This window comes from Homalodisca vitripennis, chromosome 3, assembly GCF_021130785.1.
Source record: "Homalodisca vitripennis isolate AUS2020 chromosome 3, UT_GWSS_2.1, whole genome shotgun sequence".
Lineage (NCBI taxonomy): Eukaryota > Metazoa > Arthropoda > Insecta > Hemiptera > Cicadellidae > Homalodisca > Homalodisca vitripennis.
The window spans coordinates 20,123,924-20,145,450 of NC_060209.1; the positions used below are offsets into that span (position 1 = coordinate 20,123,924).

Here is a 21,527-nt window from a genome sequence, read left to right on the forward strand (position 1 = left end):
AGGGGTAATGCATAAATTGTATTGGACGTATCCGATATTTCTCAACAAGAAAATAAACGTCGTGCATTTCTGGAACGTATCGCCTTAATATTCTTTAAACATTAACTGTCAGTAAACTAAAAATAACTAGAAACTTTTGGTAATGTAAGTAAACAGCAAAACTGTTCTGGTAGAAACTGAATTATGGTAAAGTTTATACACAACACAAAGGCGATAAAAATTTCAAAATTGGCTAAACGTGCATGTTATCAAATCAAGCGAGCCCCCAGTGCGACTAAGACTGTACAAAAAAGAACTATATCAATAGTAAACAAATATTTATTAGGTAAAGAACGTAGTATCTATCTGTGATAACAACGTGTACCACATATTTGACAAACAACAATATAATCTTCATGAGAACTTTCAATAAACAAAGAGATCTTTTAAGGAAGAGAGTTACTAAAAAGAGACAAAACACATCAAAGTCGGTTTTTAATAAACAGGGAAACAAAATCGAGTAGGTCAGCCCGCGCCGGTCTGCCCCCTCCACGGGCGGCAAGTAGCGTCTGGCAGTCTAGTGTCTGTCTCCGCGGTCTATGTTAGCCGGCGCCCGCTTCAGTCACATCGCCCAGTGTGGCAAGGTCTATGTAGCCAGTGGTTCAGTTCCAGTCGGTAACCTCGACAGGACAAGTCCTTGTGTTTACTAGTGTAAGAATACACATTCTTAATTTTATTGTATTTTCTTGACTTTTCATTGTTTTGCAAGACTTGATTTAAGAAGATCGCGTAGTTTTTGGTTTTATGTAAAATAGTAACAAGTGACCTTTTTTAATTTGGGCGGAAGTGTTTTCAAGTGACAATCTTTGATCGGACGGTGACAAGTCTGGTGTGTTAGTGCGCGATGAAGTGAAGACAAACAGACAGACCTTCAGGCCCAGACGCGGTGCAGAATGTGCCAAGATTGAGGAGTCGCCCCCGCACGTCCACACCACAATTACGTCAATTACGTGAACGAGGAGAGTGTCGTCCCCAGCCTCGAGCCAATGCTATCTGCCCGAGCCCACCCCTCACCGGGACTCCATGTTGGTGCACGGCAACCCCACAACAACCCCCGAGTACAAGGTACACCACCGGATCTCTCTTTTACATATACAAATAGAACCTTAACTATTTCACATCATAGAGGAAGGAAATAAGTTCGATACAAATTCTTCATTGATGACAGTCGAAATTAAGCGTTGATTATTTTGTTTTATTATCACTTCTTTCATGAGACGTTATTGATTGTATATATTTATTCGGCATATGGGGTGTTTGAATGTGACATAAGAAGGAAAAAATATAACGTAATATGAGCGAAAACAAAAAAAAGTATTAAAACTGTTACCGGCACATAAATGATACACACCCTGGGTAATGCTTAAGATCTGTAACAATTGGGTGTCAAGGACGTAGCCAGCGAGGGAGTCCAAGGGGTCCGGACCCCTCCCCCAATTTTTAATTCTTTAAATTATTTTTTTAGTCAACGATTATTATTATTTGAATAATTCAGTATTATTGACATGTACTACACAAAGATCAATCTCAACATAGAACTTTTTAAGGGAGAAAATGGGGCCTTACTCTCTCTCCACTACGGAAAATATCAGTTTTCTTGACCCTCTCCCCCTAATTTTATCCAGGCTACATTCTTGCTAGCGGTATGACACATAAGAGAGATGAGACCGATACAATCTGTTCACAGCGATTGTACGTACAGGGTAGAAGTAGGGATAAGATGCCATAAGTCAGATTTGGGCTGCAAAAGTTATCGGAGAGCATACGCGAGTAGTATTTGTGCCTGTGTTGAGTCGATTGCACTCTGCGAAGGTAGAGTCCTTGCAAGTACTGGTTGTGTCCTTGAGGCTGGAGCTGTCTCTTAAGGGCAATATCGATGGTAATAACATCGACTTATCGTTCGTAATGCATGATCATTTGGCGTAATATGATAGTAGAGCGCAAAATTCTTGGTCCCACATCTCATCTACGTAGCCTATCGCTAGTGTGGACCAAGAACTGCGGAAGCATTGCGTGGCCGGGCAAACGTCCATCCTGTGTAGGAGTTTGTTGAATTACCACGAATTGGTAATGTAAGTAACGGCGCAATTTCATCACCCCTTTATTCTCATATTTATATATTTTTCTCCGATTGTTTCCTACTACGTTGCTTCTTGCACGTAAGAATTTGGTATCCAAACCACTTACGTACCATAAGTGGTTTGGTACGTAGCCCTAACTTCGCCTGGAAATATATAACGTATTTACTTTACGTGCTGGTACTATGATTTTGGCTGTAAAGTACAGTGCAAAATCTAAAATTTTGGCAATTCAGGCAAGAATTACTCTATTGGCTAAAAATGGTCTCGGAGTAACTCTAGGCTTCTGCACTAACCAATTTCATAACGGCTTTGATAACTCATCTTTACGTGATATAGGGATGAAATTCGTATGTGACCTAGATTGCAGCATTCTACTAATACGCCCTATGGTTCGAAATTGAAGTAAAATTGCACTTTCTTGGGTGCTTTATGTCCAAATCCCCCTTCACTCAAATTCCCCTTAACATGGATTAATGGGTATTTTTAAGTTCATAATTAATTGGCTGAGCGTTGCCAAATCTATCACTCGAGAGGCTGGAAAAAATTAATTTTTGTCTGTCGGCGCGATAAACCGAGGACGAACCGACCTATAAACGAGATTTTGCGTGAAGCTTCATTTATATATAATCAACATCGAGTTCGATAATGACGCATTTGTATTTGGCTGTGCATTGGTGAACATTTTTACATTGGTCTTATTGGGACAACGAAAAATCACAGATAAATAAACTTGTAAACAAACGGAGAACTATAACATGTCATTTTAATTTCTCTAGCACACTAAAGAATGTATCTATATACTTGAAATTTGGCTTGCAGCATCAGCGTAGATTGTAGAACATTACGCGACACATGGGTTAGCGTACTGCTACCTTACAGTCCATATAATAGGATCCTGAAAAGTATAGTACACTTACCGGCGTATGAAGGCCAACGACTGAAGTGATTAAAATGACCTTCAGCCATATTTTACTAAAACGTGACTGTGGCAATATATGTAAAATAAAGTACTAATTTGAACTTTATATTCAAGGGTTTTCAGGCTATAACGATGTTACTAATATTAACATCCAACCGACGTCAGAATAACATAATCAATTATTAGCATCATAATAATCGTGTATCAATTATCACGGGGCCCTCAACGATGTCGGGTTCTATATTCCAGTCCGGCCATTCTAAGTTTACGTGTTATAGGGGGTATAGGTAACTGATATCTCGCTAAGACGAGTGCGTGAATGGTGTTATAGGGGGTATAGGTAACTGATATCTCGCTAAGACGAGTGCGTGAATGGTGTTATAGGGGGTATAGGTAACTGTTATCTCGCTAAGACGAGTGTGTGAATGGTGTTATAGGGGGTATAGGTAACTGTTATCTCGCTAAGACGAGTGTGTGAATGGTGTTATAGGGGGTATAGGTAACTGTTATCTCGCTAAGACGAGTGTGTGAATGGTGTTATAGGGGGTATAGGTAACTGTTATCTCGCTAAGACGAGTGTGTGAATGGTGTTATAGAGGGTATAGGTAACTGTTATCTCGCTAAGACGAGTGCGTGAATGGTGTTATAGGGGGTATAGGTAACTGTTATCTCGCTAAGACGAGTGTGTGAACGGTGTTATAGGGGGTATAGGTAACTGTTAAGACGAGTGTGTGAATGGTTTCTCAAATGCTTTCCCGAAATGCTCTTGGCAGGTTGAGTGGTCTGAATGGATCTAGAAAGCTGCTGCCTGAGACTGCAGACCTTCAGCTCTTGCATGCATTATTTGTATCAGTTCTTTGCTACAGCATCTCAGAGGAGGATATAAATAGACTTCAAAGACAGCTCAGCGATAAGGTTCATTTTCAATTTAAAACGCTTTAACCATGTATCCTACTTTCGAGAGACTGCCAAAATGCTGTCCATAGAAGTGGTATGCAGAATGCTGACATGCTGCATGATCCCAAAAGCTCTTATTCTTAAAGAGCCACAGTACTTAAGCGAGAGGCTCTAAACCGAGATGAGGTCTCTGAATGCATCACCCAACATAACCGCAATCTCAATTTCCCCCAAGTGAGCTTGAGATCGGGAGGAAGAGATTTTCGTACTTCGGCCCAAAATTGTTCAATGGTCTCCCCTGCAAGTCAAAAGTGTAGTTTCTTGTGAAAACTGTAAACGTAAGTTGAGAGATTAACACTCACCAAAAATTACTTGCCCTAAGTAAAAATAATTAATTTGTAAATAGGTTTTTCATTTTATAATACCACAACAATTTCTTTGTCACTTATTTGTAACTTACTGGACAAAGGTTGATTTGAAAAAGTAATTTTAAGTTGAAATACGCTGGCTAAATAAAGGCATTTTATTTATTTATACTTCATTTCAGTACAAGAGCACTTAGAAAAGACTACCCTGACTCCCATTGTGCTTATTGTCCTTTGTTTGTCACTAAACAATTCAGAGAATGCTCTCATCCAAAATGAATGAAAACTTGTTATCAGCAAATAAAGATAAAAATATACGAACTCATTTTAATTTAATATTCAAGGGTAAAATATGGTTTATGCCAAACATGGAGATGACAGTATTTTGCTTAATTTTATACACCCACTCACCTTATGTGTGCATTGTGATTTATGTTCACTTGTGCATAATTTTAATATATATTTAATAATAATAAACAACCGTTCATTAAGCACTACATTTTGGGAGAATACATTAAAACATGTCAATTATTAAAATGGCTCATTATTTTCATAATACATAAATAATAATACAAATTAATGCTATAATACCAAAAACTAGTACTGTATTTTAATACTTTATTACAAATAAAATGTCTAATTTCCCAATGAAAATATCTATATATTTATTGAATAAAAAGTTTTAAAACACAAATCAGTGAGTTTCGGTGGTGGGTAAGTGATTGAGTGAGTCTGTCAGTGAGTTTCGGTGGTGGGTAAGTGATTGTGTGAGTCTGTTAGTGCGTTTTGGTGGTGGGTAAGTGATTTCGTGAGTCTGTCAGTGAGTTTCAGTGGGGGGTAAGTGATTCTGTGAGTCTGTCAGTCAGTTTCGGTGTTAGGTAAGCGATTGAGTGAGTCTGTCAGAGCGTATCGGTGTTAGGTAAGCAATTGAGTGAGTCTGTCAGTGAGTTTCGGTGGTGGGTAAGTGAATGCGTGGGGTGCGAGTAGCCAGGCTAGTGACTCTGTTCACGTCTCACGACCGAGGCGGTGTCTGACTCACAGTAAGTATTTGTGAGAAACAGGAACATTAAGGAAGTGTTATTCATCAGGTTTCCCAGGAAATGACAACAGGTCCATGTGTAACTAATGTTAAATGGAGCTTCGGCCTTACTCACAGGAAGTAGGAAGGAAATGCGTTATACTGAGTAATAAGATTGAAATAAATGTAAGTTTTTATGTAAATCCATCAAACGGTGTGTTGGTAAGATTTTTCGTGTAATATACAATTACCATAGTACAAATTCATTTAATATTTCTGTTATTTTTTTAGCTATAAACTTCATTGCTACTTATTCTAAATTCTGCCTTATTATACTGCGTAAAGAAAAGCCATAGCTTATAACACTTTAAATTGTATACTGCGCAAAAATAGGCGAATACTCGATTATTTTCTTTACTGTCCAGCAGACTTAACCTGTATCCATTTTGGTTTGGTCTATTTTTCATGAAATGTTTCATAACTTAATTCTGGAGGTGCGTAAACTTTATACAGTATTTTACACCTTTTCAGTTATTTTACTACTATAAAAGTAGTAAAATAATTCGTATTAGCTGAATTATATTTACGAATATGCGTTGTTAAATTATGTAAATTATACTAAATACATGAGTTTCCCTTCTCGGTTTATCTAACGGAAGAAAAATACTTTCGGCTATTCCAAACACAGGGAAAATTGGCTAGTTATAAGTTAAAACTGTCCCATAAAAAAACTGGCACATAAAAAAGTTAAAATGCCCCGTAAAACTTGTTTCTATCATCCGACCTTAACCCCCATTACCACCTTTAACCCTTTACTTACCATGTATCCGTTTAGATACATAATCCTAAATGCTATATGAATCTACTCTGATTCATAAGTCTTCCTCATTATTTACTGCCAAGAAAAGAGTTAAACGGATATAAAATTGTTTTTATTTGACTTAAAAATCAAGTAAAAAGACTGGAGTTGATATTAAACGTAGTTAACCTCCAAACCTGGACAATATATGACAATAAACTGAATTAATTTGGACAGAGGTATTTTACAAGCAAATCGTTGTGTTATCATGCCAAATTCTTTCTCAGATTATCCAGTTTCAAAAAAATACGATATTCTGCAACTTTAAAAACGTTATAATTATAATATATATAACTTAATAATACAAAATTTCGTTAATTCAATCTCTACATTGAAAAATCTAAAGAATCGATATTGATGAGATAGACTTGCTTCTGAAAGGCTTCACAAAATAAATAGTTATTAATATTGTTTCTTGTGATTTTTCAATATACTGATTGAGTTAAGAAAAGACAATTTTCTTTACATCAAAACAACGTTGAAGGTTTTAATACTGACTATATCACAAATAAAACTTATAGATCTTCATTTACAGACTTATTTAACAAAATGTACTGCTCATATAGGAAATAGTAGTTTCTAGTCATTTCCACGTCTTTAATGCAATTGATTAGCTAGAAAAACGATACAATATCATCTTCTCAATTTGTCATCTTACGCAATTTCTCAAAAGTAACAATAATTTCAAATTAAAGTAATTATGCTACAGTGATACGCTGAACTTGTACATATCCTGAATTGTGATTTGTGCAATTCAAAACACAATTAAAATTAGACTTTCATTGTAAAATCAGTGGGAAATTTCTACACAGCTTCCTCGATTTTTCCACAAAGTGGCTGACTTTAAACATTTGTGAAACTGCGGTTATGTATGAGCTACTTCTGAGAGCTGTATCTGCCGGATTAGATAAGCGCTTCCTTGGTGCTCGAGATAAGCAAGGACGCCAGCTGGCTGATATATATCCAGAGGTCGTTAGTGAGTGACCTAAAGTCCTTGGAGTACACAAACGGTGAAGGCTATTGGCTAACCCACCCCACCAAAACAATTCTCTAACCGGGTTTTCAATTGCCAAAAACATAGAGTGTAATGACTGGGTGGATTTAGATAAATGATAAAAATTAAATCATCTTCGTTCAAAGAGGTATGTAGAAAAATATGTTACTTTTCTATCGTCCGTTTTTGGATCGCTATTTGATTAAATATACACAAACCTGGTCATACACATAAAGGATATACACACAACACGTTTATTTATTGTGGGAAAATAGTAAATAAATGTTCCTTTGCTGTTTTTTATGACGGCCGACCATCCTAACCTCGAACGAACCAGACCGGAGTTTAAACGTGAAGTGGAGACTTTGGCCTGATACTTGTTTATTGTTTTATACTTATTTCAATGTAAAAATTAATTTTGATTGAAAACGAAACTGGTTTTAAAATATCAATACAATTAGGATTGTTAAGGAGAGTAATAATTTATTTGATAATAAATCAAATTTAGGGAACTTTCACTATGGGCGGATTTTACCGTAAATCGACTCTCATACATGTTCTATCTTATGGGATTTGTCCACAGCTCTTGCGTTTAATTTCGCTCTTAAAGTTACGCCATTGGTCGTATACGCAAGAATTTGTATATATGATTGTATTGGCGACAAGGAAACTTTATTCGATTCCCATATAGTTTATATATAGATATCTACATTCAGTTACATTGCAATATATCTAATTTCCCTGTATGTTTCATTCTAACACTTCCTTCATTGTAGGCGTCGGTGTAAACGATGACTGACTTTCCACTCCTCTTCACACTATTCATATTTTTTTATCATCTTAATCAATATCACCTTAAAACCTAACAATAATCATCATTAATGGATATTTGATTAAAATTGAAACCCGTGATAACGTTGAAACAATTGTGAAGGTACCAAAGGGTTAATACCAATAAAAAAGTCCATAATGGATTATAGCCTTTTTTATCATTGAAAAAACCTCTCATAATTTGGAATTAGTCATTTGATTATGAGACAAAATTCCATGCAGTCTTTTAGATTGGTCACAAATGCCCTATATGTAGCTGATCGTTAGCAGTTGACTTTAGTTGAACATTATTGAATTGAAAATTCCAACATCCCCTAAGAATATGCATACATTAGGGTTAAGTTTAACTTCTTGTTTAATATTATTGGTTAGAGCCCTATATCCTACTCTACTCAACATCTCAAAGCGAATTATGGTTGAGGCGTTTTTGTGAAGAACCAACTGTGGTGTAACGATCTTGAGTTTTCCTCATAAGAACAGTGTTAAACTTCATGTACAATGTTACGTTAGACTGAAGACCGAATATCCATGCATTCACTCATTGGACGTCCCCGGGGTACTACCTCACTCCGCAAACGTCCGTCCGTCCAAATATCTCGACGAATTTGTTTGCATGTTATCTTTCAGTTGAGCTGCGACCTCTGTCAGGGAAACGATGAAATAATGATATTTAGTGTACTTTGGTGTAACGGTGATTTTGTGACAAGTGTACCGTGGATTGGTGCTGACAGTTTTAGCAGTGATGACGGAAATACAGTTAGTACTGTATTCAGTTAGTAAACGAAAACATTAGGTACACTCTATTAATAAAAACATTAAAAGTATTTGGTGAATTCCACAATTTGATAGCAGATTTAGAGGGGGCCAAGAGAGATTCAGACGGAATTTTAGACTAAGTAAAGAACAATTCGACGAGGTTTTGACATTTATAGAGAATGATGTAAAGAGGGAAGACACGAATTATAGGAAATCAATTACAAGCAGAGAACGGCTAGCTGTATGTTTGAGGTAGGATGTTTTAACTATTAAGAACTATCCAATTCCTATGGTATTTTTTTACTTAATATTGGCAAAAACGTAATTTCATACATTCCTCAAAATTCAAAACTTATATTTTGCTTTCTATAAGAAAAGAAAAGAAATGTATTATTATATATTTTATTGTATTTTATTTCTTATATCTTGTTCATCTTGTACAAAGAAATTTAACATCGAAAATATTTAAAACATGTTTCGAAACGTTTGCTACCAATAATACAAAGGATACTATATTAAATAAAATAAAATAAAATTTATTTTAGAACTTACAAACATACACAGTAGACTTTACATACACGAAATTAGTTCCACATGGGCTAGAGGCTTGTGCGTGGTGACGAGGCGATATCTTGCTGATGGGCACAGCGTTATTATAGTTATTAACCTATTAATCATAACAAACAATGTTGTATATTTCAAAAATAGTTAACGTAACCTATCTCAAAAAATAAAATAAAAATTAGTAAACTGTAATTTGGTGGCCACAGACCTCACACATTTTGCCACAATAATTTATAATCTAATTATTTTATCATCATATCATATCAAAAAAAAAAACGGTATATTAATTGTTACGGAATAAATCATTGAATTGAAAAAAATTACTATCGTTAATTAAAGTTATTTAGATGTGTTAAGTACCATCTGAGATGGGAGGCGAAACGGCGCAAGACAGCCATATCAAAACAGTAGAACAGTTTGTTACGTGTAATAATGTAAGTTACTCCAGTAAATAGCTGTGATCATATATATATAAGTCTAGTATATAGATGAGAGCAGCGACTCAGCGTGTTCAGCGCCGACCTCCAACAGCCAGACAGAGGATTTTTGTATGCGGACAGCGGGACCTGCAGGTCCCTTATGTGTTGCGGAATATCTCTGAGAAAGAAATCTGCAATGTAATATGTAGGCCTATTTGTGTAACTATACGATTTAACAACTCTGGGAGCCTGCAGGCCCAGAAACAGAATTCTTTGTTAAATATCTATGTGTGATTTATATACCAAGAAAAATCAACAATCCGACAAGAAGCTTTAAAATAAGAATATTTGCGGTGTGAGGTAGTACCCCGTGGACGTCCAATGCATAAAATCCGTCTATTTGATGGATGGATGTGCGGTGTGAGGTGGCCTATAATATTTTTTATTTGTGTTTTTTAAAGCAGAGGGAACCTTCAAAAGGTACTGGCGTCCCAGTTATGTGGGATTTTTACCCACTAAACCACTCTGCTCCCACGTCCTTTCGTGGCCGTACAGAACCTGGACCCTAGGTCCACTGACTGTAGAGGAAGCTCTGAAACAAAACTCAAAACATAGCCAATTTAGGTAAAGTAGTTACCTAATACAGATTCACACTTAAGGGGATAAGTCAATTACGTCCTGGTCGAGCTCGTAAGGTCACTATGGTGGTGGTTTTTAACGGAGGGTCGTCCAGGAAGGAGGTTGGGCGTCACCTGTAGTCATCCGGGCCTCCGTACGCCGCTGCGATGGCCGACATCTGTGGATGTTCCGAAGCTGCTGCGGTTTCGAACTTCCCTGCTGCCCTTCTTGCAAATTCTTCTAGGGTTTGGCCTGTAAAGAGTTGCGAGTTTCATTGCGAACAAACTAGGGCTGCCTCGTGATAGATCGGAGAGCCTTGTTCTGGATTGTCTCAAAGTTCTTACGATTAGATCGGCTACATGTGGCCCACCAAGCTGAGGAAGCATACATTATAACTGATCGGAAAATTTTGACCTCAACGCTCATAGGGAGAGGTGGGCGATGATTTATCAACGGCCCTGTAGAAGCCGTTATTCTCTTCTCCTCCTCCGCCTTTCTTTTAGTGTGGGAACCTTAAGTTTATGTTAGAATTTTTTTGTATTACATTAGTACATTAGAATTGAAGAAGATATTTATGTATATCAGAGTTGTTTCTGTAACTTCAGTGAAACCTTCCTGGAGAGTGGCAAGACTGCATCGTTACCACACCTCGGCCAGCTTTCTCAGGTAGATTGTACCTCGGAGGTTGAATCAAACTGTTAAATAAGAGAGAAAGACAGTAGCGAGTAGCGAGTGACCGGCAATCATCCAGTGACAAAGACGAGGAGTCGAGGACAAGAGGCACAATCAGCTGTTTCGGTCCCGCGGTCTCGGCCGCGGTCTCGAACGCGGTTCAATTCTTTGTCACTCCCGTAGAAGCGATGTGCCCACCAAAACAATGCCACAATAGTGACGCTCCCGGCCATGCATACTCTAATCAATAAGGCATTGTATTTCTTGTGTCATTTTGACGTGAATAGACTCACAGAGGCACCGACGTTTCGTGCAGAACTCTTCCCCCCTCATCAAGCGCCACTACGAAGTACTGTATCTTCAGACGTGGCAATGGTGTACAAGTTTATCTTCAACCGATTCTGACTTAGTTAAGTCTATTCAACTATCACTAAATGAAGTTTGGCAATCGTGTACAAGTTTATCTTCAACCGATTCTGACTTAGTTAAGTCTATTCAACTATCACTAAATGAAGTTTGTCAGGAAGAACAGAGATTGGTTGGATTTTTTACAAGGCACAAATATGTGCTGTAGTTTCTACATAGTAAACGGCTCTGGATTACAGTGTTTATAAATGTTAGATAAAAATATTAAAAATTGTATTTGATTTAAGTTTTTGGGCTGTCTCTACATTAGGGACATGTTGTGGTAGATTTATCCATTCAACTTTCCAACTTTAAAATTTTGTCTTCACTATGCACGTTTTTTAAAGTAGTATTCTAATGCTAATTCATAAAACACGTTAAAAATATGATAAAAATTGAGTAGTTGAAATTTTAAAAATTACACAATGAGTTTCGTGTGAATCACATAGATGATCTACGTTAGAGATTACTTGAGACAATTCCAGAATGCTCCTTACTGTTAATCTTAATGTTCTTTCTATTACTAAACATACGAGTATGTCATTCGTAATATAGTAATGCAGGTAAAAAAAATCAAGATTGATTGAGAAGAATGAATGAATTAGTAGTAAAATTTGTACCGTTATTTATTTGTATTTTATATAATAACAGTGAAATTAAATGTTTTAGTTACTGTTATGTTAAAATGAAAATTTCCAAATTTTGTTGGAAAATAAAACTTAGTGTATTAGATCATTAAAAATGAGACACTGTATTAGGAAACTAACAATCTTAGATGTTAGTGGACACTTCTGTTATTTTAAATTTAACTGTAATGAGAAAATACCTATTGTGAGACAACAGCCTCTTGAACAGGAAATAAATAACATAGGTGTAAAAATAGGGAAACCGGGTTTGCGAAAACAAAGAATGGGGGAAATCTGTGCAGGTATTTAGTTGTATTTCACATAATACATATATTGGAAACCCTGTTATTCGTTACTGGTTAATATAAGTTACATCCGATGTTCTTGGAACTAAATTCTTGGCGGATTAACAACCTAATTGGCACGCGTATGAATTATTTCTCTCGAGTACTTTATAGCTACCGTTCCTGCTGCCCAGCAACATCTCGTGCGCCTTTAAAGTAAAATCTCGTAAGTAAAATTTAAATTTTCGTATTATAAATTAGCCCTTTCATGCGAGACATCTAATTTTGAATGTAATATGAAGTAAAGTTTTAAATAGTAAAGTAACTTACCTTAGTTAATGTTTTATTTGGCAGATTAATGTGGATAATAGTGTGGTGATGTCATTCTGACGAGATATTTTCGGGGATATTTTCGTCTTATAAATTAGCCCTTTCATGCGAGACACCTAATTTTGAATGTAATATAAAGTAAAGTTGTAAATAGTAAAGTAACTTACCTTGATTGATGTTTTATTTGGCAGATTAATAGCGATAATAGTGTGGTGATAATCCTTTTGACGAAACCACGTTGTCATGAATCTTAACTTGTCTCGATAAATGGCTAATACCGTCTTGATTTTGTTTTAGGCGAGTTTATCCGAGCCTCTTATTTTAACTCCCAGTCCCTGATTTCAACTCCGAGTCTCTTATTACAACTTTGAGTGCTTTTAGACTTATCGTTTACTAATATTCACTTTTTCCAACTACAGCTGCAATGTCGAGCTAAGATGCTGACGCCCGCGCTTGTGAGTCGACATTAACGTGAAGGGAAGTCAGTTTTAAAGTTTTATTAATATTAAGTTCGTATGCAAAATTCCCGTTGAACATTTGAACCATTAGGCCTACCCGTATGATATTATTTAGTTCATTATCACTCTATTTGGAAGCAACGTGGAAATACATAATTTAATTTTAACATCTAGAAATGGCCTTTTATATTTATTTGCCACAATTAAACATATAAGTATACTTTACAAATCGAATCTTCATTACTGCGCATTTATTGCGCAATTCTGCTTTTAATGTGACTAACTGCCATTAAAGTGAGAGAAACTGAGTGAAAAGCCATAATGGTTACCATTAAGTTAGAGTATTTATCTAAAATAGTGTTTGAACTGATATTTAAAAGTGTCAATCTAAGTAAAGTTTTTACTGTAAATGAGCTTAGAAAGTCCTTAAGATAGTGTTTGAGAGACAATGTTTCACCTACTTGGTGATTTTATTAGAAAGTGATTTTATTAGAACATGAGTGCAGTGAATTCAAAGTTCTCCCTCACAAATTACCAAATGTCTATCAAAGTGTAAACATCTTACCTCCCTATTATCTGTGCATATCAGAGAGTAGAACTATACCTGTTACAATGGGTCGTAGTGTACTTTTGAAGTGGGTGACATTACTTTAGTATAAATTATATACCCCGAGTTTGAATGGTAGGCTATGGTGCAGTTGTCCTCCATACACCACAAAGTGGACCGCTATACAATCTCTACATTCATAAAGTCACATTAATAAATGAAATGTTGTCTGGAAACGAGAGAAACAAAATCACTGATCATGCAAACAGATCAACTATCAAATTGATTCATCGTACGTTCCAAACACAAACCGTTTCATTTAATTTTCCACAAAAGCAGCTTCAAATTCAAATTCAAATTCTTGAGCAGCTTCTTCCAAAACGATATTTTGCCCAAGTTTTGTTTTTAATGCCTAGGACTGATAATTGTGCTTTTATTTCTTCGGTAATTAGTACTATAGCCAGGGGCAGTCTTCTAACTGCCAGGAAAATACAGGTAACTCTACAGTATCAATTGTTCAGATATCACATAAATTATCCAAATCAATAGACTTAAGCTATGGCGTCCCTCAAGGGTCTATCCTCAGTTCTGAGCTTTTCCTGCTTTACGTCAACGATTTAAAATCATTACTTCTGCATGGACAATCGGTACAGTTTGCCGATGATACAACTTTCTTTTAAACGCAATGTAAGGCAAAGTTTTGGCACAATAGGCTTTTGTTGACATTAACAACTGAGTCCAATAATTCCACAGCCTCAATCTAACAACAAACTCTTCAAAAACCAACGTTTTTAATTTTGTCTTGCGCGTGTGGGCCTGCCATCTTGTTGGCTGATTCCACACTGGAAGAAGTCAACTCTTCAAAATTCCTAGGAATGCACCTTGATTGGCTGACTTGGAATGAGCACATTGACCATGTTTGTGCCAAAATCTGCTCAGCCATTTTTGTTTTGAGATCTTTAGCCAAATACTGTCATAGCCAGGTACTGATTATGGCGTATTACGGTTTGATTTACCCCCATCTGGCCTACAGACTGGGTCCTTTGGGGAGCTTGCACAAACTCTCAGTTTCAAAGATCATTCAGACTAAAAAAAGCAATTCGTGTAATCGCCAAAATCAAATTTAGAGTCGTGCAGGGAAGCGTTCAAGAAATTGCAGCTGTTGACTATGCTGCCCCTCTACATTTTGGAAACACTTTGTTTCGTATGAGTAAATGTGCCTTAACCAGAGGCCGAGACATACACATGTATGTATATGTAGTAGAGCAAACTAACGAACTGGGAGACACAGAACGGTGGTTTATGAACGCCTACCCTAGCAGACGTGTGTTCATTTCCTCAACAGACTGCCCAATTCAATTAAAGATGCTCCAACGCCTAAGGCGTTAAAGACTCGGCTCAAAAGCTTCTTCGTGTACCAAGCATTCTATAAGGCGGGTGAGTTTTTGGCATTCAACTGGGAGACCGCCCAATTAAAAAACTGACTCTGCTGTACTAAGTGGGTTGCATTGGCGATGAACGAAAGAGGCGTGATTGTAAAAATGTATGTATGAATGTGTATTGTTTGTATGAATATCTGGAATTTTAGAAATTGCGTATTGACGTTTACCGTACAATGTACATATTGTCGCTGCAATAAAAACGTGTGTGAATTTGAGTATACTCGTGACAGCTATTCGGAAATAAATTTAGTTTTAGTTCATAAATACTACCAAAGTATAGTCTGGATGAGGGTGCGCACCACATCTTCACCAAAGGGGTACCGAAAATTCCATAGCCGGCCCTGTAGTCACATAAGTGACAGAACACAATGTAGTTGTAGATGTAGCAGACACGGAGTGCCACATTGACCCTGCTTGGCCCCGCGCATGTTTTAATCTCACTATTTAGATCAAGGTTAACGAATCTCTTCACTTTTGACACACTTCTCTACTTCAATCCTTCCACTACAGTTGGTAACAATTCTCCTTCTACACCGATTACTAATTTTGAGCAAATAGTAATGGGTGTCATTTTATTAATGGCAATTCTAATGGTATTCGTGAGTAATAAAATTACTAGAAATGTATCATTAAAATGAGTAGATTTTAAAATGTGGATTAATTAAAGATTTATATATAACAGTTCAATCGATTAATAATATATTACCATATTACAAATATAATCTTAACCTACACTATTGGATCATTATTGTTTATATTTAAAAAATACTAGATTTAATGTTGATTGTAACAATAGTACATTAACATCACATGGATGAGATGTACGATATCTACCTCAACTCTGAATTAACCCTAATTTCGGTTGTATTACGCATCAATCGCAATATATGTATCACATATATTATAACTAGTGTTTCCAAAAAGGATATCTCTGAGAAATCGTATCTAGAGATGTCCTAGGATATTCCTTAGTGATGGTTATTTTAAGACATACTCCCATTGGTGCAGTAGATTTATTTGCTTTCCTCAAACTTCTTCTTTATTTTTTGCTTCTAAGACCTAAAAATTATTTAATGACATATTGTCAGAAGCCTTGAGGAGCAATCATCATACCTACAACCGGCCTCCAATCATCGATAGCTCGAAGCCACATGAGTTAATTGAAGAATATTAAATCATCTACAATCTTCTCTCTGCAAATTAATGCATAGCACCTGAGTTGTCATCAGAATCTCTCTTCCACCAGTTCCTAAGAAAATATATAGCAAGTGATACTTACTGGAAGAAATGGCTGCATCCAATCTAGTTTTTGCACCAAACTCGAAAAAAGCTTTTTGTTATCGTCACAAAGTGTGGCAATAGTAACATTTATCATTTTAAGGAGTGACTTCCCTTTAGGTATCCGCTCTCAACCATCCTCGACCACCATTATTAAAATTCTTCATCAAAGTGAATCTTTCAATCCTCAAATATTCAGTGCCTTTAACAGGATCGTTTCTTGGACAGTCCAACGGAACTGAATTGTTTGAACCTCTGTCATTACAATCCATCACGACTCACTTCTCCAGACCCGGAAGTTTCGACTTCTAATAGGGTTTAATTACAAACCTGTTCTTGAGCGGCGGACATCGATGCCATATCGTTTGCCCGAACGTTGGTCATAACTTATAGGCAGAAAATGAAACTGCAAACCTGTAATTAAAAACCTGTTGGTCAACGAAGTTTCAAAGGGTGAATTACTTTATTGACCGTCCCGTATTTCTCTCTCAAAACTACCAATTATGCCATTAATTTACTAGTTAAAACTAATTGATTCCCTAAGCTTCCATAATGAATGCCATATAGATTCTTTTATTTCGACATATTTCAATGCGTACGCTGTGATAAAAAAGAGTGAAGTTATCAGAGCTTCAACTTTGCCGATACCATGTCATAAATGTGCCTTGAGGCATGTCAAGAAGCACCTCAAATGAGTTTTCTCTAGCGTCAAAATCAGATTAATTTTCTGCACAACAGCCAGTTTGTAAGGATGAAACTTTAGGTCTTCATGAAGAATTCGCTTAACAGAACGAGTAGACAATCCTTCAGTAGCTGTGTGTTTACGGGCAGAGCGCTAAGGGAATCGTAAAACAGACAGCCTTACTATGTCAATGTTTTGAGTCGATCTTGCTGTCCGTGGAAGTCCAGGTCTTCTTTTCTTAACACCACCAGTTTCCCTGAAGTTGCTTACACATGAAGCAATAGACTGATGGCCAGGAACACTTTTCAACAGGGTACAATTCACGTTGCCTGGCGATGATCGAGAGTCCGTTTGAAAAGTACGCTTCAACAGCGAAGGTACTCCCCAAATTCGTCCACTCCTACAGGGGTAAACTGAGTAGATAAAAAACTGCATGACTCCTTCTCGAATGGACCCTCACCCTTCTCGAAATAGCAATCGCTTCACTGCGCCCAACTCAAATAAGCAAGTTCATCTGCTCTACCCTGTACAATCGTCTATATTTAGTTTTAACTAGATTGCACAGAAATCTGTCTCTTACAACACTCTTCGCGAAATTTCAGAGAATCCTACACATAACGTAGCTAGTGTAGGAAGGGTTGATTAAATTTTAAATATTGAGTTTGGCTCCAGCTCACCTTCCTCTTATTGCAACACATGGTATCTGACGTTGTCTCAGACTCGATTCTTGGAATCTTTGAGTCACGTTCGTCTGAAGAGATCCAAAAAGAAGTTGGTGACGAAGAAGCACAAAACGAACCTTTATACAGTTTCGACATCAGAGACACATAGACCACAAAACAAAATGTTATAGTGTAATCTACACGAAGGGGCGGTCTGATTGTCTCATCAGGTGCACAATTTACTGCACTACGATGTCAAGTCTGAGACAGCGTCAAATTCAGGCGCTGCAATTAGGGGAAGGTGAACTGGAGCTAAACTCAACATTCGAATTCCGAGAATTGTTTTGCATTTTCCCATATGGTTGAACTATATACGAAATATATGTTGCTTGTTATGGGAACACGAACTCCGTAATTTCTAGTGGATTCTGAGTAAACTCGATACTATCTACACAAAATTTTAATGTTCGTCAGCAGGTCGTAACTAATAACATCCTGTCAAGATGGTTCTATTGCTTAACATTTCTGAAAGTGTTACAAGCACATTTATAGCCGGCTATTATAAAGTTGTATATATTAACTTCCGTTCTTGATACTGAATTCTTCGTTCGATAGTCCAAGTAAGTCAACCATCCTTCCGTTTGCCACGGAAGGGATCTTTTGTACATAGTGATGAAGCACATAAAGCTAACATATAGGTGAGTATATGAACAGGTAATAAGAAGAATTTCGTTTTGTAGAAACATTTAAACTTTCTCAAATAATTGGAAATATTGACGTCTTAGTTTGATGACTATAGTTTGACTAATATGTAGGCACGTAACGACACAAACTTTAAATGACCTTGTACTTCGACACTTGCAGAAATGTTAAATGAGTTTAACTTTCCGCTACTCCCAACGTACATCTAGTAAGAAGTTATAGTGATCATTGTACCAGTTCTATGTTCTCATTGGTTTTCCCAGGTGAATGTAGGCTGTGTCGAAATGTGGAGAAAATAGCAGTTTGAAGATATTTGAGCTGTGTCCAACTGTTAATAATATTGCTGCGTGGGCAAATCCACCTTGTAATTATACTATACCCTCGGGCAGACCGTCAGTACTCCGTAGTCACAAATTAGTTCTGCACAGTACAAGTAAAATGTTTACAAGCGGTAATGCTGCATATAAGAAATGTTAAGAAATGACACTCCATTGTCAGACTCATTAAAGACAAGGCGGACATGTGTATAATAGATAAACTGCACAAAAGTGAGTCAGCTTCCTGAGTACGACGGACTCCCTGAATCACAATAATTGTCGTAGCGACTGAGGCTACAAGACTCTTCGCACAGAATATATATATATATACTGTACGGAGCACGTACTTTTTGTGATTCAATGTTTATTGAAATTAAATAAGGCTATTGCCATTTATACAATTTAACGTAAATAAAAGTCGTTTGACAGGTATTTGGTCTTCCGATCATATGTTAGTTTGCTTATTTAAACGCATATGTGACAGATACTGCCAAATAAAAAAATAATTGAATCGGAAAAAGTAAGCTCTCTGTGGTGTAATGGTAGCACATTCACCCGGCAAGTGAAAGATCCGGGTTCGACTCCTGGCGGAGCAAGTACTTTTTGTGATTCAATGTTTATTGAAACTATACATATATATATATATATTATATATATATATATATATATATATATATATATATAATATATATATATATATATAATATTTCTTGCAAAAACGTTGTTTAACTTGTGAGCAGTTACATGCTTGAATGTGTATCACTTAGGCAGAAGGATCACGATAACTAGTGTTATTATCTATGTAGACAATGGGCAATACTTCGCCAATTAAATATTTTGCATCAATAAAGTACTTTTGTAGTCGGAAAGTAGTCTTAAGCCAGAGTTAAAAAAATTTATATTTTATTCTTATCTTTTCTTTGTAATTCTTCAAACGCGTCACTTAGAATTGACCTTGGATTTTTTTAATTTATTTAAAATCATATCATGGACCCCTAACTGTCATTAATGTATCAGACAATGTATGGATTCCATTCCAACCGAAACTGCTTGCTCTCGTATTATGTTTCAACGCCACGCGCAGAATTCATGCCATGCAGCCTATATATTCAAACTGCAATGTGTTACACAGAATTTCCCGAACTCTACCCATTTATACAGGTATTATTCCTGGACCAACAACAAACAAATATAGCATTCAATCCTTAAAAAACGCGATTACTACACAAACAGCCGCTATTTTTTCACTTAAAAATACTTAATTTGAGAACTGTTTTTTACATGTCTTAGTAAGTGGCTGCACTGACCCAAAGGCCTAATTACAGAAAAAATTATAATATTACGACTTTTATTTTCAAAATCGTGAAAAGGATATGTGATAAAAAAAAAAGGTTGTGTGGGTACGTTATATGAAGGAAATGTAATTAAAAATCTAAATACATCAAATTTATGAAAATATTGATGAATAAGGAAGATAATTAATTAGTTTTAATTTATTGTTCAAAATGTTAACTACCATTACTGTAGGTGACAGCGCTGATAGGGAATTAAAACAATTGGCTGTTTTAATTTTATCTGCTGTAATCAGTTTAAATCTTGTTGTTAATGTTTTTGTGAAATACACAATTGTAATACTTAAATTTAACAAAATAAATGTTAAATTTTAAACCGGGATTATTGCTATTGAGTATGTTTAAACACAATATTCAATGTCATCCCTGCTGAGAGGTTTTTGACGTGACAACGTCTTAAATTAGTTTGCGGCTCGGAGTCACTCATGAAAAAGTGTAACGCCCGGTAACGTTACGATGCCCGTCCAGTGGGTCCGCCGCACGGGATAAAGCAGATAACTGTGGGTCCGCCGCACGGGATAAAGCAGATAACTATGTTTATTCGTGAAAATGTGGAGTGCTTAGATTCGTCATTTACAACAACTACAACAATAAAGGTAAATAATTGTACACTGATATTTCATTATCGTAAACTATGATTGATTGATTAATTGTTAGATTGACACAAAAGTTGAGAAACTGAGTTTATAGGTTATGTCATACTATTGACAAATGTTGATAGTGTTAAGTAAATTATTAGTTTAAATCACTCTGCAATCAATCGTAATTCAGTCGATTGAGAAGAAACAGCGCGTATTGCTAGTCAAACATTTAAAATAACAAATTATAACCTCTAACCTGTCATAACAGTGCGACCAAACAAACGAACTAAACCGACCAATCACCACGCGCGGAGTTAGAATTTAACTGTGTTTAGCAAGAATTTCAAATTCCAATTTTAGTAAATGTTTTATTCAACTTTACCATTTACAATAACAAATTTTAATTAATTTCAAATTATGTACAATGTTTTAGTAAACAAAATATATTTCTATAGTTAAAATTTGTGCAATTCTTATTTTCATTCAATTCCTTGTTCCTATTGTGCAATTTAATAATATTCATATCAATAAATATTCTACCGAGAAAAAGACGTTGTCACGTAAAATCTTCGCCCGTAAAACCGACTTTACAGGCAACCATAATTTTTTTGATCGAAAATCCCAACCAAAGCGACAATCAACAACTAACCAAGCTGTGGACGCCAGCAGTTAGAAGTAGGGAATCACTCTGATAAGCATACAGCAGGGTTGTTATCGGAGAACATGGCAGTTACACTGGGTATGCGCACACTCACGTGTTCACTCACGCGTGTAGTGTGATAGTATCTTCCTGATCTCTTGTCTGCTTATCAGTGCAAATAGTATGTTC

The 21,527-nt window shown here is 36.3% G+C and overlaps 1 protein-coding gene across 1 annotated transcript in view; it reads left to right on the forward strand.

Moving 5' to 3' along the window:
• Nucleotides 1-597: 597 nt before the first annotated feature.
• Nucleotides 598-21,527, forward strand: part of LOC124356660 (protein decapentaplegic) — a 63,870-nt gene continuing 42,940 nt past the window's right edge. Inside the window, exon 1 of the mRNA XM_046807791.1 lies at nucleotides 598-1,104. The gene's annotated coding sequence lies outside the window, so the exon portion shown is untranslated. The remainder of the gene's footprint in view (nucleotides 1,105-21,527) is intronic.